This window comes from Eptatretus burgeri, chromosome 5 (assembly GCF_056783735.1).
Source record: "Eptatretus burgeri isolate ZD-2024b chromosome 5, Ebu_testis_v1, whole genome shotgun sequence".
NCBI lineage: Eukaryota > Metazoa > Chordata > Myxini > Myxiniformes > Myxinidae > Eptatretus > Eptatretus burgeri.
In genome coordinates, this window is record NC_140965.1 from 25,016,485 (window position 1) to 25,022,524 (window position 6,040).

Genomic DNA, 6,040 nt, shown 5'->3' on the forward strand with positions numbered 1-6,040 from the left:
AATAATTGAAGGTGGTGTGTGGGTCGTGTAATCGTTTTCGGTAAATAAATAAACATATTATCAGAAATCCACAAAGACAGAAATGCCGGTGATTCCATTTATTTCGGATCCTTTTCACTTTGGTCAATAACGTTTGGATCGAGGAGAGATCGAAGGTGGAACGACGGTGTAGTTCCTTACAAACACTGTATACACACCTTAAATGACGGTAAATAGACACCCGATTTTTGAAGGACTACCATTTGAAAAATCAAACCTCAATCAAAAATCGGCTCAAGTAAAATTTTCTAAATATCTCGAAGTGTTTAATTCCGAAGTCTTGTTTCTCTACATTCAAAACTGAAGGACAAATATTGAAAATACTGTACGCGGTTTTTCGGCCGCTGCTCAGCAACGGGTGGTTGCTTGGCAACGAAATTCAAACGCGCACATTCCCAGTATATTGTTGTGGTTGACCAAATTCGCAAACCACCATTCAGGTCCCTTAGGTGAGATATCTCGGTAAGTATATGTGTAGTTAGGCCCAAACCCGTTGTCTAGAGGGAATAAATGTCATTCATGAGGGCTGCGACTCTTCAGGATAGCCGTTTTTCTTTTACTATCTTTATTTTGGACCAGCCGCCATTATTACCACCACCAACCACGTCTCAACAGCCATCACAACAACAACCACCAACCACAACGCCGCTTCACCACAACCGCCACGACCTTTACCGTCACAACTCGCCACCATCGCATCACCGTCATCTCGCGCCACTCGTGGGCACCGAAGCTGGACTCGTGTAGGGCGCGCACTGAGCAGCGTGTTCAAAAGCATCGCGGACTTACCGCAGAAAAACGGATCAAAAACGACTCACGCCCACTTTTGTTCCGTCCAATCGGTGAGCGAGGGGCGATTTGGCCCCGCCTCCAGGGCGTTGGAGGGCGGTCGCTATATGCAAATTCATGGATCAAAAAGCATTCACGCCCACTTTTCCTCGGGCCAATGGGGAGCGAGGTGAAAGGTCGGAGGCAGAGGGTCAAAGATGAAAGAGCGAAGCCACGGGGCTTATAAAAACGACTGCGTTCGTCAGACGAGTTGAGTTGGAAGTGAAGAAGAGAGCAGTTAGCAGTTAGCAGTTAGCAGTTAGCAGTTAGCAGTTAGCAGTTAGCAGTTAGCAGTTAGCAGTTCGCGGAGTCGGAGTGAAGAGGACGGAGCTGTGGAGAGGCGGCGGCGGCGAAGGCGGACGAGGGGGTGCTCGCGTCGGATTCGGGGAACTGCGGAGGGAAAGGCCGGCGGCGCGACCGAGGTCGTGGTGGAGACGCTCGTCGCGGGACCCGAGATTTTGTGAAATCCTCCTTTCCCCGAGCATCAGCAACCCCCTCCTGTTTCCCCCCGCGCTAAGATAGTGCGACAAGGGGGGCCCCCTTCCCACCCCCTACCAGACACTGTCCGCGAGGCCCGCGGAGTTGAGGCACCACCGCCGCTCCGCGTCTCATCATCAGACGGGTAGGCCCGACACGGTCTCGGCCCCAGGCCCGCCTACCCCCTCATCCTGGAGGGTGGTTCTCTTTTCTTTTGCTTTGGGAATATGTGTTGTCGGCGCCGTCTGTGAAGTAAAATTGTATAAGTGTTGCCGTGTGCCGGTAGTCGGATAGATCTGCATTGTTGCATTTGCTTTTTGTCTTCTTCTTTTACATGTGCTTTTGGTGGAATTGTATATGTGTGCTTTCCGTTCATCGCGAAATAAATGTGCTTATTGTTGAACTGTTTTCCCGCTTCGCTTCGTCATTTCTTTCATTGAATCCCCATCTTGCTTCACGTAAAGGGTTGGTCGTGGGCTAAGACACCCGATAATTAATCGAACCGTCGAGGCCGACGAATAACACCGCTCGGTTATCCCGATAGTACGGAACGGGTCGCTTAAGTGGCCCGTGTCCGAAGTCGACCTGCGGCGAGGTGCGATCGCCCGGTCTACCCTCCGTGTGGGTACTTAGGTAGGTCGAATTTGGCGAGCAACCCTATCCCACGCGGGGGCCGATTGGCTCGATCGCGGTGAGACTGAAAGATCCACCCGTGACTGGTTCCCGGCGTTAGTCCGAGAGGGTCACGACTGGATTGTCCGTCCGGTGGGCGACGTGCCGCGATTCGAGTTACGTGGCCGTCCGCACGCCGGCGGGCGCGAATCCGCAACACTGGTGTCAGGTTGTGCGATACAAACCCATCGCCCTCCTCACGGCACTGGTAACGGAGAACGGGAAAACGGGCTCTCCTGTCTCCAATTAAATTCACGGGAATCGGTCCAGGGGTGAGAGAAGCGACCCCCGATTCCCTCCAAATTACGAGCGAGCTAAATTAACCCTTTAAGAGAAGCAAGATGGCGTCTCAAGGCGAGCGGGAGCCGGGGGTATTAGAAATGGATGTTGAATGTGTAGGATCCATGGCTCAGGATGAAATCCCCGTGCAGGAAATGTTGGTTGTACAGGAAAACGAACTCGCCCAACTGAACCCAGAGCCCGAAATGGGTGCGGCAGCGGCCGCGGTGTATGACACCTCCCCTCCCCCTCTCCACCAAAACCCGCCGACCCTTGCCGAAATGGCTCACCCAAGCGCACCCGACATGGCCCAGCTATGCGCCATGCTGGCAGCAATGACAGCAAAGATGGATACAAATACAAATGAAATGAAAAACGAAATGAAAGGCATGAACGAAAAGATGGATACAAATACAAATGAAATGAAAAACGAAATGAAAGGCATGAACGAAAGGATGGATACAAATACAAATGAAATGAAAAACGAAATGAACAAGCAAATAAACGGAATGGAAGCAAACATGAAGGAGGAAATGAAAAAGCTCCGGGGTGAGACGCAGAACATGGGCCGAAGCCTGCAGGCGGGCATGAAGGCCGTGACCGGGGAGATAAAAATGGCGACTCCACGTGTAGGAACGAACGAGCTGGGTGGGGGTGCAACGGCTGACAGGCCCGCGGTGGAGGCGGGTGACAAAATAATTCGGGGGGCGTGTTGGGCGAGGGTCGTGACTGTGACCGAAAGGGAAAAATTAAATGGGGAGACCAAAACGTGCGAGACGAGACACGAGGTGACGACAACGGAAATAATAGTTGAGACAAGGGAGGTAAAGGGTGAAGAGGTGACTGAGTTGGCAGGGACACGGGAGATGGGAATGATAGAGGGAAGACGACACGATGAAGACGGGGTAAGTGACGCACACACACACACACGGAGGGAGTGGAGGACAATGGGGGTGAGCTGGTGGACTGGGTGGAGGCCCGGTGCGAGCAGCTGGATGGCCTCCTCCAGGAACGAGGGGAGGGAGTATGCCCCCTTGAGGCGAGTCACGACCAGGTGAGTTCGGTCGTGCTTTGCGAGGTTGAGGGGACGAGTGCTGCGAACGGGTGCACGCCGAGCTTTGGGGGTATAGAGGCCCCGGAGACCCTTGTGGGGACACGAATCCCCAGTGTGGTTGTCCCTGTGTGTGTGGTGCAAGGTGTGAGTGCGTCCCCGTGTGTGGAAGCGACCCCGTGTGTGAGTGGTGTGGTGGCGATGGTGCCAGAGTACGTGCTTCCCAGCACGCCGTGTGTGGATGAGGCACCGTGTGTGGAAGAGGCCGTGTGTGTGGATGAAACGGCCAGTGTGGATGAGGCACCGTGTGTGAGTGTCGCCGTGTGTGTGAGTGAGGCACCGCGGGTGAGTGCCCCCGCGTGTGTGAGTGAGGGACGGTGTGTGGATGAGGAACCGCGGGTGAGTGCCCCCGCGTGTGTGAGTGAGGCACGGAGTGTGGATGAGGGACCGCGGGTGAGTGCCCCCGCGTGTGTGAGTGAGGCACGGAGTGTGGATGAGGCACCGCGGGTGAGTGCCCCCGCGTGTGTAAGTAGTATGGATGTGTGAGTAGTGAGGCACGCGTGAGTGAACGGCCGAGTGCAAGGGAGACCGTGTGTGTGAGAGAGCGGTATGTCAGGGAGATGTCGGTGGGCATGCGGGAGCACGCAGCCGCGTCTCCCGGGGTGAATGTGATGGAATGGACTGTGAGCGTCGTTACACGCAGGTGTGCGTGGGTGGAATGGAGGCGACGACGGAGACATGTGAAGAAAGAAAGCCGAGTGGCGGCTGTAGTTGTTTCAGGCACCGTGCCGGGTTCACCCAGCAGTGAGCACGAGGTCCGTGCTGTGCAACGCACGAGGCCACCACGTGCTCGCTTGCGAGAGTGAAGTCCCGGTCCGGAAACGCACGCGGTGGATTTGCCGATCCCGCGGACGGACAAAGTTTAGGCAGGTAAATGGATTTGGACCGGATGGATTCTCCACGCGATCGTGTGTGTTAAGCTCCAACGGGCAAAGCACATGTGTTCGCGTGGGGAACCCCTCGAGACGTGGGGCTTGTGTTTTTTTTTATGCGCACGGTGACGTCATGGCTGCACGTGGGGTTGGAATCCGGCAGGAGGGGTATCCCTGCCGGATTGTACCGTCCAAGGAGGGACGAGGTGCACGTGCAGCTGCATGACGTCACGGGCAGGTGAAAAGTGCGCGAGCTGGGAGTTGCCGCGCTGGTGATGCGCATGGAAAAAACAAAAAAAATAATAATAAATAAAAACAAGCCTCACTTTCGGGTGCACAGGATTCCTGGGCAAGGGGTGGAAGACCCTCTTGACCCAGGGCACAGGAAGGAAACTAGTTAGGGGGAAGGGTTAGCTTAGTTAGACCGACTTCATGGGGCAGGGGTAAGTCCTCATGGAGTCCGTGGAATGGATTAGTTAGAGGGATTATAGTCAGATTTAGGTTGGGTAAATAATTTTTGGGACATTGGAGACAGTGACAGCCTTTGGATGTGTAGTGGGGACGTAGCTTAGCTACGTAGTGTTAAAAGGAACGTGTTGTAGTTTAAGGGACGACGTGGGAGCACGAGTTAGTTAAGGGAGGTAGTTAGAAGGATGGCAGAGTTCAGCGGTGTGTGTGTTGAAGAGTTGTGAGGTGAGTACATGGTGAGTGAGTGAGGCCAGCGGGTCTGTGTGTATGGAGCGAATGGGGAATGCATGGTGCGATGAGTGATTGGGGGGAGGAGTGACTCCCGCCCAAGGGACCCCGGGGTCAGTATAAAGTGTTAGGGGGTTAGTCAAATTGAAAAATGGAGGTCGTTTTGTTGTTGGTGTGAATGTAGGCTCGAAACCCGTTTGGAGGGGTGCAGGAGCTCTGTTGACGGGCTTGGGAGCGTGGCTGCGAAAGGTGAGTATCGCTGAGTGGGTACCCCGGGCACCAGGCTAGTCGGCCGTGGTAGGCCAAGGGCCCATGGGGGGCCGGGATAGCGTAGTGGGCACGGGTGCGCCTGCTTGGTGTGGGGGCCCGGGGCGCCATTAGCCGCGTGGGCAGTGTTGTGGGCACGGGTGACCCTCGGAAAGGGGCCTGGGAAGCCAGCCTGCCACGTGTGCGTTTCAGGGGAGGTGCCATGGGGGGCACTCCCCGGTGTTAGGGAGCTGGTAGGCTCGGAGGCAGTGTAGTGCCCGGGGGTGCCATCGTCGGAGAATCGGCAGAGGGTCGTGCCTGCCAAAGGGAGCCACGTGTCCCAGCCATGAGACCGTGTGAGGGCACGGAGAGAAAATTGGGGGGGCGAGGCCCGAAATTGTAAGGACACCAACACAGGCGACGGGAATCTGGGTTGTTAGAACCAATAGTTTAAGCGAGAGGCGCTTGTTGAAAGCCCCGGGGTAGTTTAACAGTTAAATGGATAGGGTAGATTAGGAAGTGTACCCCTCCGCACCATCCATCCCCTCGCTCTCGTTGTGGGCCGCTGGACCCACTTTGGTTATAGATCGCTGAACTCTGGGGAGGCCATTCTGAGGCTTGAGTTGGGCCTCGACACAGGATGCTAGCTCTCCCTTACTCCCCTCCGGGAAGGGAACGTAGGGGTTGGGAGTAGGCTAGGTGACAGGATAGGTTAGCCGAACAAGGACAATAAAGGGGGTTAGGGGACGATTTATAGTGGGGAAGTAAAAAAAAAAAGGAAATTAAAAAAAAAAAAAAATAAGTGGGGGCTAAATTGGTT